Genomic DNA, 11,659 nt, shown 5'->3' on the forward strand with positions numbered 1-11,659 from the left:
CGCTTGGGAGGCTGTATCGGAGAGACTGCTCGGAGTTTTCGGACGGATGGACTCAAGGTCGGCTGCTCCAAGGTATCGGCAAGTTGACGGTGCCTGGAGGTTTATGGCAGGGAGTTTCTCCCTTTTGCCGCCTGCCATCGAGGACTCGGGAGTCGATTGGCTCGGGATTTTGAGAACTTTTTTTTACTGTGCCTATGGTCTGTTCTTTATCAAATTATGGTATTGCTTTGCATTGCTGTAACTATATGTTATAATTATGTGGTTTTGTCAGTGTTAGTCTTTGGTCTGTCTTGTTTTCTGTGATATCATTCCGGAGAAATATTTTATCATTTTTTAATGCATGTATGCATTTCTAAAGGGCAATAAAAGAGGACTGAGTGTTCTCATCATCTAAATCTGAAGCGAAAATTGAAACACTGGAAACGCTCAGCAGGTCGGGCAGCATCTGTGGAAAGAGAAGCTGAGTTAATGCTTCAGGAAAGATGCCCTTTGTCAGAACTCATGAGCTTTGTTTCTCTGCCTGCAGATGCTGCCTGGCCTGAGTGTTACCAGCATTTTCTGCCCCGTGTCTCCACCCAATGCTTCCTGAGGGTACCAAAGTGACGCAGCACTTCTTCACTTCACCATCAGCCTTCACTGAAGTGAAGCCCTGTCCCTGACCACCTGACTCAAAAGCACGCACGCACTTGAGACGAGGGCATCCTTTGGCACGCTTTGGTGCCAGACAGTGAAGAATGGATGCCTATCTCTTCATGGTTGACACCGGGCAGATGGAGCTTTACGTCAAGGCTGAGGAAAACAGTTAAGGGCCCAAGGCATCAAAGGGCAGAGAAGGAACAGTTGCTGGACTTGAGTCACCACTCTGATGAGGAGACTTCCTCATTTCACCTCCCACCACCCCCTGCCAAGTAATCACCCCAGAGAGGCAAAACAAAGGAACTAAAACAGAGCAATATTACTTTCCAAACCAATCCCATGATCAGCACTGTGCTAGAGGTCAGCCCAATGTCAGGTAATAACGTTTTGAAACACAGGTTGGGCTACACCTGGAGGCTTGGAGTACTGGTCATCAAACTGTGGGATAGATGTGATTGTGGTGGAGAAGGTGCAGAGGAACTTTACCAGGATGTTGCCTGGAATGGAATGCTTCTGAATAAAGATTCAAAGATTAGCTTTGCAGTATTTGTTCAACATTCCAAGTAAATTTATTATCAAAGTACATATATGTCACCATATAGAACCCTGAGATTCATCTCCTTGCAGGCGTACTCAATAAATTCATAGAATAATCATAACAGAATCAATGAAAGACCGCACCAATTTGGGCACTAAACCAGTGTGCAAAAGATAACAAACTGTGCAAATACAAAAATAAATAAATAATAATACTACATATATAAGCAATAAATATCGAGAACATGAAATGAAGAGACCTTGAAATTGAGTCCACAGGCTGTGGGAGCATTTCAATGATGGGACAAGTGAAGTTGAGTGAAGTTATTATCTTTGGTTCAGGAGTCTGATGGTTGAGGGATAATAACTGTTCCTGAACTTGGTGTTGCGGGTCCTGAGGCTCCAGTACCTTCTTCCTGTTGGCTGCAGTGAGAAGAGGGCATGACCTGGGTGGTGAGGGCCCTTTCAATGTCATATATACACTGAATCATACAGTGAAATGCGTTGTTTATGTCAACGACCAACACAGTCTGAGATGTGTTGGGGGCAGCCCGCAAGTGTTGCTATGCTTCCGATGCCAACATGGGATGCCCCCACTTACTAACCCTCATCCGTATGTCTTTGGAATTTAAGAGGAAACCAGTACACCCGGAGGAATCTGAAGCGGTCACAGGGAGAAAACCCTCACAGTCAGAGGTAGGAATTGAACCCCCATCTTACAACTGGCACTCTGAAACGTTCCGCTACGCCACCAGTTATAAGGAGAGAGTGGATAGGCTGGGGTTGTTTTCCCTGGAAGAGAGGAGGCCGGGTGGCGAATGATGGTATATGAGGCCATGAAGGGATGAGAGCAGGCAAATAGCAAGAATACTTTACCCATCCAAGCAACACACACAGAATGCTGGAGGAACTCAGCAGGCCGGGCTGCATCTATGGAAAAGAGTACAGTCGACGTTTTTGAGCCGAGACCCTTCGGCAGGACTGGAGAAGAAAAGCTGAGGAGTAGATTTAAAAGGTGGGGGTAGAGGAGAGGGAAACACAAGGTGAGAGGTGAAACCTGAAGGGGAGGGGTAAAGTAGGGAAGTTGATTGGTAAAGGAGATACAGGGCTGGAGAAGGGGGAGTCTGATAGGAGAGGACAGAAGGCCATGGAAGAATGAAAAGGGGGGAGGACCACCAGACGGAGGTGATAGGCAGGCAAGGAGATAAGGTGAGAGAGGGCAGATGGGATGGGGAATGGTGAGATGGTGGCATTACTGGAAGTTAGAGAAGTCAATGTTCATGCCACCAGGTTGGAGGCTACCCAGACGGAAAATAAGGTGTTGTTCCTCCAACCTGAGTGTGGCCTCATTGCGAAAGTGGAGGAGGTGATGGACAGACATATAGGAATGGGGATGGGAAGTGGAATTAAAATGGGTGGCCACTGGGAGGTCCTTCTTTTACTGGCGGACGGAGCGTAGGTGCTCTCCCTCGATGGATATTTTGTCATACAGTCGGTTACCGGAGGCTGAACTGTGCTGCCCAAAGCAGCAGTGGAGGTAGATGCACTCACAACATCTGAGAAGCAACTAGACAAGTACTTGAATCACCAAGGCATAGAAAGCTACAGACCCAAGGAGAGCAAATGGAACGAGTGTAGATAGATACGAGAGGAGCTTGCTTACATTGGACTGAAGAGCCTGTTTAGTTGTTGTATGACTCCAAGACACTACAACTGTACTGATCAAGAATTAAGGCTGATTTATACTTCTGCATCAACTCAACGCCATAGGTACGGCGTCGCTGTGAACCCTATGCAGAGCCTACGCGGATCCCTACGCCGTAGCCTGACGTGCACCTCTCCCAAAATGTAACTACGCATCCCGGCAAGGCAGACCGAACAACTGTGATTGGTCGGCTTGGTAGCATCGCATTTCCTGCTACGCTGCAATAGCTTCCCATTGGGCGACTGAAGGGCAGGGAAGGAACTCTGGCTGCAATGCTTTCCATAAAGCTTTACAGACCTCCAAAATTATGGAGGACACATTTCGCTTTTACGAAAAAAGACGCTCGCTTTAAATTTGTTTACCCCGAGAAAGACTACCATGACCATGAAGCCTTGCACGGGCAGGTGTGCGCGCATGCACGACATGCCCGAATTGCAGAGCAACGCAGACACACCAACGCACCAGTATAAATGCTCACAACGCGCGTAGGCCACTTGCGTAGGTTACGGCATCGAGTTGATGCAGAAGTATAAATCAGGCTTTATTGATAGAGAGATTCAACTTCTGTTTGCTACATTCTCAAGAATAAAGGATTAGGCAAAAACACAAGAGGTTCTGCAGATGCTGGAAATCCAGAACTCAGCAGGTCCAGAGCGCATCTATGGAAAGGAATAATGTTTTAGGCTGAGACCTTTTCATCAGGGCTGGAAAGGAAGGGGGAAGAAGCCAGAATGAGAAGGTGGGTAGAGACAAGAGACAATAGGTGCAGGAGTAGGCCATTCGGCCCTTTGAGCCAGCACTGCCATTCACTGTGATCATGGCTGATCATCCACAATCAGTATCCAGTTCCTGCCTTATCCCCATAACCTTTGATTCCGCTATCTTTAAGAGCTCTATCCATCTCTTTCTTGAAAGCATCCAGAGACTTGGCCTCCACTGCCTTCTGGGGCAGAGCATCCCATATATCCACCACTCTCTGGGTGAAAAAGTTTTTCCTCAACTCTGTTCTAAATGGCCTACCCCTTATTCTTAAACTGTGGCCTCTGGTTCTGGACACACCCATCAGCGGGAACATGCTTCCTGCCTCCAGCGTGTCCAATCCCTTAATAATTCTATATGTTTCAATCAGATCCCCTCTCAGCCTTCTAAATTCCAGTGTATACAAACCCAGTTGCTCCAATCTTTCAACATATGACAGTCCGCCATCCCGGGAATTAACCTTGTGAACCTACACTGCACTCCCTCAATAGCAAGAATGTCCTTCCTCAAATTTGGAGACCAAAACTGCACACAATACTCCAGGTGTGGTCTCACCAGGGCCCTGTACAGCTGCAGAAGGACCTCTTTGCTCCTATATTCAATTCCCCTTGTTATGAAGGCCAACATGCCATTAGCTTTCTTCACTGCCTGCTGTACCTGCATGCTTGCTTTCAGTGACTGATGAACAAGGACACCAAGATCTTGTTGTACCTCCCCTTTTCCTAACTTGACTCCATTTAGATAATAATCTGCCTTCCTGTTCTTACCACCAAAGTGGATAACCTCACATTTATCCACATTAAACTGCATCTGCCATGCATCTGGCCACTCACCCAGCCTGTCCAAGTCACCCTGCATTCTCATAACATCCTCCTCACATTTCACACTGCCACCCAGCAAAGGGAGAGGAGTACGACCTGGCACGTGATAGGTGAGACCAGGTGAAGAGGGAGGTGGGTAGGGGTGTTGGGATGAAGAGAGGTAAAGGGCTGAAGAAGAAGGAATCTCATAGGAGAGGACAATAGACCACGGGAGAAAGGAAAGGTGAAGAGCCCCAGAGGGAGGAGATGGGCCGGTGATCAAAAGAGAAGGAGTAAGAGGGGATCCAGAATGGGAGTGCAGGGAGAAATTAGTGGATGTTAGAGGAATCGATGTTCATGCCATGAGGTTGGAAGCTCGGGCATTGTTCCTCCAACCTAAACGTGGCCCCTTTGTGGCAGCAGCGGGAGGCCACGGACTGGTGAATGGGAAGTCAGATCGAAGTGGAATGGTCATCGGGAAATCCCGCCTTTTGCGGCAGATGGAGCGAGGTTCAGTCGGGAAACAGTGCAGAAGGCTGCCAACCATCCAACTCTGTAGCACTGTCACTGCAGGTATCACCTGGCTGCTTCTTCCGTCAGCAGCCGTCTCCAGCCGTTTAAATCAACACAACACACAGCTCTGCGTGCCGAGAGGATGTTACCTGCACGCTGTCAAACCTCCACATGGTTTCTGTCTGCCTCTGGAGACCTCACACAGATCCTTCTTCAACATACCCTGGCTTCTCGCCCAGCTCAGACCTATCAGCATACTTAGTAAATAAACAGAGCTGGTTTTTAACTGTGGGGTTTTGTAGTCTGACCTACTCCATGACTGCAAACATCAGATTTAGATGTTTACACTGTTTGATTTACAGATTTCACATGTTTTTCCAAAGGACTTCATCTGGTTTATCCAAACTGCTTGCTCTTAGATTACTCTGAAGGTTCTGCTTTGTTGGGGATGATTCAACTCTCCCCACGTCTCAAGTAACGACGTCAAGTGGTGAGGGAGTACGGGTTCTCCCCAGGCTAGCCAGACGTCCTGCAAGTGGAATATGAGGCAGCGAATGGAGTTCCCACACAGCAGGAGATGTTGGAGATGCCTGCAGCCCCGCAGCCCCTCCATCTCGCAAACACTGGTTCATAACGCAGAGGAGACTTGTACTGAGCTGTCTGATCGGAACCAGGAAGGAAGAGCAAGTTGAGAGGATGTATGGGGGTGGGGGGGGCGGCAGACGGAAGTCCCAACTCTGCAGACAATCACCACACAGGGCACTCCCGGCAGATTCACCTACAGGGGTGGTGAAGGGTGGGTTTGGAGACGTCGGGCCGGCTGTGGTAATCACCACTGTAGAATTACATACTGGCGCACATCAGCAAGGGAACGAACTGGATTAGGTTATCCATTAACACACACAAAAAATGCTGGTGAACGCAGCAGGCTAGGCAGCATCTATAGGAAGAGGTACAGTCGACGTTTCGGACAGGGACCCTTCGTCAGGACTAACTGAAAGAAGAGATAGTAAGAGATTTGACTTCATTAACTACACATGCCCTTACATTTCCTCCCTCACCACCATTCAGGGCCCCAGACAGTCCTTCCAGTTGAGGCGACACTTCACCTGTGAGTCAGCTGGTGTGATATACTGTGTCCGGTGCTCCTGATGTGACCTTCTATATATCGGCGAGACCCAACGCAGACTGGGAGACTGTTCCACTGAAAACCTACGATCTGTCCGCCAGAGAAAGCAAGATCTCCCAGTGGCCACACATTTTAATTCCACGTCCCATTCCCATTCTGATGTGTCTATCCACGGCCTCCTCTACTGTAAAGATGGTGTCACACTCAGGTTGGAGAAACAACACCTTATATTCTGTCTGCGTATCCTCCAACCTTGTGGCATGAACATTGACTTCTCTAACTTCTGTTAATGCCCCTCCTCCCCTTCACACCCCATCCCTTATTTACTTATTTTATATATTTTTTTATCCCCCCCCCTTTCTTTTCTCTCTCTCTTTTTTCTCCCTCTGTTCCTCTCGCTGTAACTCCTTGCCTGCTCTCCACTCCCCGGGCTCCCCTCCCCCTTTTCCTTCTCCCTGGGCCTCCTGTCCCATGATCCTCTCGTATCCCCTTTTGCCAATCACCTGTCCAGCTCTTGGCTCCATCCCTCCCCCTCCTGTCTTCTCCTATCATTTCGGATCTCCCCCTCCCCCTCCCACTTTCAAATCTCTTACTAGCTCTTCTTTCAGTTAGTCCTGACGAAGGGTCTCGGCCCGAAACGTCGACTGTACCCCTTCCTAGAGATGCTGCCTGGCCTGCTGCATTCACCAGCAACTTTTGTGTGTGTTGCTTGAATTTCCAGCATCTGCAGATTTCCTCGTGTCTGTGTTATCCATTACCAATGCTTGAAGTTTTCTGTTTCTCAGTTCAAAGCTTAAAGTAAAATTATTATCAAAGGACATATATGCCACCATATACAACCTTGAGATTCATTTTCTTGCTGGCATATACAGTAAATCCAAGAAACACAATAGGGTCAGTGAAAGGCCACACCCAACAGGACAGACTAACGACCAATGTGCAATGGACAACAAGCTGTGCAAATACCAAAACAAAATAAATAAACAAACAAACAAACAGGCAAACAAACAAACAGATAAATAAATATCAAGAACATGAGATGAAGAGTCCTTGAAAGTAAGTCCAAAGGTTGTGGGAACAGTTCTGTGATGGGGCGAGTGAAGTTGAGTGAAGTTACCCACCCTGGTTCAAGAGCCGTATCTTCTGTCAAGGAGCCTGTTGCTCCTGGCAGTGCGTCACAGGCACCTAACGTTAGAGATAGGACATTGAGGGGTAGTAATTGTTCCTGAACCTGGTGGTGTGGGTGGTGAGACTCTTGTACCTTCTTCCTGATGCAGCAGCTGGAAGAGAGTATTATCTGGGTGATGGGGATCCTTGATGATGATCTCTGTTTGGGTCCATTTTCAGCTTTTTATCTAGCCTGGCAAATCAGATAATTTAATTTATATTTAAAAATATTAGACAAACTCATTTATTTTTGATCTCTGTAATAAATTGAAACAAAATCAATAAAGACTCGGACCATGAGAGGCCTGCGTCGGCCATTTTCATGCCTTACAAGGCGCAGATTGGAAGTCTGTGTGGGGCGCCACTCCTCACACAGACTAGAGCAATGTGTGGTTAAGTGCCTTGCTCAAGGGACACAAACATGCTGCCACAGCTGAGGCTCAAACTAGCGACCTTGAGATAACTAGACGAACGCCTTAACCACTTGGCCACGTGCCCAACACAAAATCAATAAAAGACAATTAAAACCAAAAGCAAAATACTGCAGATACTGGAAATCTGACATAAAAACAGAGAGTGCTGGAAGGCAGCATCTTGACAATTAATTAATTTATTTTTAATTCTAAGGATAAGTCAGCCGTCTTGTTAACACTGTTTCTCTCTCCACAGATGTTGGTTGATCTGCTGAGTATTTAAAATTGGTAAATTGGTTTATTATTGTCACGAGCACCAAAATGCACTGAGAAACCTTTTGTTTGCACGCCATCCAGACAGATCATTCCAACCAAAGGAAAACAGAACTTGGAACATAATGTTAAAATCACCGATAAAGTGCAGCACAGGTAGAGAAATAACACACGAGAATCATGACAAGGTAGTTTCGGAGATAAAGAGTTCAAAAAAAAGTTAAGCACGTTGGTACATTCACAAGTATATGTCTGCACAGGTGGAATAAAAACTTACCTGCCCAGCGCCTTCTGTAGATGCCAATATGGCAGCAGGGTGTTCCCATGATGCATTGGGCTGAGTCCATCACTCTGTGCAGATCCTTACATTCCTGCTCATTGGAGTTAGGATATTTCACAAGAAAAACCTAAATTGTACAAAATTATACAAGAAAGAACACAATTACAGCAAAAAAATAAGGCCCATTGTAGGAAAATGTAGTTAAGTGGCTATGGTGTTGGTATATTGAGGTCGTGATTCGCTTTCTTACGGTTGCTTTAATGTGGTAGCCATGGTAGCATAACAGCTAGTGGGACGCTATTACAGTTCAGAATGTTCTGGGGTTCGGAGTTCAATTCCGGTGTCGTTCTGTAAAGAGTCTCTGTACATCCTCCCCTTGGAATGCGTGGGTTTCCTCCGGGTCCTCTGGTTTCCTCCCACAGTCCAAAGACGTACCGGGTGGGTTAATTGGTCACTGCAAATTGTCCCGTTATTAGATTAGGGTTCATCGGGTTTGTCGGGGGTTGCTGGGGCGGTGTGGGGCTCCATACCCCGCGCCTTACCGCTAAATAAAAAAATAAATAAAATCAACAACTGAACTGTTGAAGAGAAGTAACTTCCTGAACCTGGTGGTGTGGGACCTCCTGCCCATTGGTAGCTGTGAGAAGAAGGCCCAGGTGGTGGGGGGAACTTTGAAAACAATCGCTTGCCTTCTTGAGGCGACGCCATCTGTGGATGACAAAATGGTGAGCAATGATGTACCCATGATGCACTGGGCTGAGTCCACTAAGCTGTGAAGATCCTTACATTCGAATTGCTGTACCAGGCGATGGTGAAACCAGACAGGATACTTTCAACAGTTCTTCTGTTCGGCTTTTCGCTGTGAGAAATCCGTTCAGGGGTGTGACAACAGCGGGACATAAGAAGGACAGTATCATTACCTACATGTTCAAAGTCATTCCTGGCCAGCTGTGCAGATTTGCAGCTGGATTTCCTGGTCACACCACTGACTGACACATCCTATTACTGTACACACCCGGAGACAAGGCGCCCATTCAGTGCTTCGTGCGCAGCGTCCGCGTTTTGACTTCCACGACCTTACAAGCAAAATGCATGGTAAGATTACGAACTACATCGCCGACACACAGATTAACTGATGTGAAAAAAACATAAAAGTGCAAATTTTTTAAAGTGGGTCTTCAGATATATATATTTTTATGGGCTAAGATCCAAACGCTTTGCATTATTTACTAAAGAGAGAAAGGATGGAAGGATAAGCAGGTGGATTTAGATGGAGTCAGGGGGAAGAGGTGTGGGTGGTACAATAACGCCGGCTTGGGCTGAAACTCTGAGACCCTTCACTAGGACGGGATTTGGACAAGGATGTGAATAGGCCGGCCCAGTGGCCTGTTTCTATGCTGTGTAACTCTGTGGCCCTACACTCTGAGTTACTGTATTGTCCATCCAAGACAGCAAAGTGTTGAATACCTGAAGCATCAAGTGACCGCTCTAAAAGTGCAGCAGCCCTTCAGTAGCGTTAACCCTGGATCTGGTGCATCTGATGAATGGCAGCGGTGCACGGGGATTGCTGTAGCAGTGTAATGAGATAGGTGTGTATTCAGGCAGTTCTCCAGAGGCATCAAATGCTCTCCTGGCAAGGGACCGAAACTTCTGCTTAGGAATGCCACAACTGCTCTCCAATTTCACCATACGCTAAGACGGTACTCGTACACAAAATGGTCATTATAAACAGCAGACCTTAATCTTATTTTTAATTATCGCACTGTGCTAGCATTTTAAAAAGTTTTAAGTTCAAGTTTATTATCATCCGACTGTACACCTATACAACCGAAAGAAACAATGTTCCTCCAGACCATGGTGCACCCACAAAGAATATAAAATAAAATATTACCACAATTAAGTTAATAAGATATATTTCAAAGTTCTCGTGGGGTGCCACACAGGTAAACGGTAAACTGCTCACTGTCCCAGTGACGGGATCTCGGTGGTGGCAGGGTATCCATTCGTCTCACAGTCTGGCAGTCAGAATCGCGATGCTCCTGTACCTCCTTCCTGACAGCAGTGGGTCAAAGAGTATTTGTGAAGGAGGTTCATTTTTTATTTGATTTATGATTGTCCACGCGTTGCTCTGCAAGGAAACGTTTTAAGCCGATAGCAGTCTGCTGCCACCCTACCCAAACCCAATTACTTTCATCTTAAATTAAAATGGATTGTGGCAGGCACCCGAGCAGGGCAGTGACTAGCACATGTAAGCAAGTTCTTCCATCTGGCGCAACAGCATCTTAATTGGCTTCATCTGGAGAGCTGTATGATTAGTGGAGCACTCATCTTGACAGGTCAGAACACATTATCGTACACAAAGACAGATCAGTGAGCTTTTCAGTGATTAGTCTTCACCAGCTCAACCAGAATTTATGTTTTCCACGTTCTCCTCCTCCGCTGAATCCCCTCCAACTCTGATAACCAGTGCTGCTCCTGAGAGACGAACCAACTCTTTTAATTCCACTCCCCACTCCCGTTCTGACATGTCAGTCCATGCCCTCCTCTGCTGCCACAATGAGGCCTCTTTCAGGTTGGAGAAGCAACACCTCATATTCCGTATGGTGGCCTCCAACCTAACAGCATGAACATTGATTTCTCTAACTTCCAGTCATTGTTTCTCCACATCCCCCTTTTCTCTTTTTCCTTTACTTACTTCTCACCCCTCCTCTTCTTCTCACTGTCTAGCACCTCCCTCTGGTCCCCCTCCCCTTCTCTTTCTCTAACGGTCCCCTCTCCTCTCCTATCAGATTCCTTTTTCTCCAGCCCTTTATCTTTTCCACCTATCACTCCCAGCTTTTTACTTCAACCTCTCCCATCCCCACCATCTACCCACCTTCCCCCTTACCTGCCTTCACCTATTACTTGTCCCCCATCCCACCTTCCTATTCTGGCATATCCCCCTTCCTTTCCAATGCTGATGAAGGGTCTTAGACCAAAACATTGACTGTTTATTCCCCTCCACAGATGCTGCCAGACCTGTTAAGTTCCTCTAGCGTTTTGTGTGTAGGAAAGACGATATGGTAAATGGCTCCCTTTCATCCAGTTATCCAGCAGGCTAAACACACCTAAAGAAAAATAAATTAAAATTAAGATAAAGAAAATGCATTGTAAATATAAAGTCAGAAAGACTGTCTTCCGGTGGAGATCCTTTCAGGACAACAGTGACACCTAGGTCTCAAGCCGCGGGCTTGCCTGTTGCAGCAGTCCAGGAGAGGAAACACTGGAGGTGGTGTAGCGTGGCATCCATGCTGGGTTGGTGGCTGGCCCCTCCATCTGTGCTGTCATCTAGAGTTTGCTCGGTGGAAGACCGAGATTGTGTGTGTACGTTCATCAGTGGACTGCTGAGAGCTGCTTGTTCTTGTCGATAACATCCATGTACCATCAATTTAAAGGACATGTCCACTC

This window comes from Mobula hypostoma, chromosome 23 (assembly GCF_963921235.1).
Source record: "Mobula hypostoma chromosome 23, sMobHyp1.1, whole genome shotgun sequence".
NCBI classification, from domain to species: domain Eukaryota; kingdom Metazoa; phylum Chordata; class Chondrichthyes; order Myliobatiformes; family Myliobatidae; genus Mobula; species Mobula hypostoma.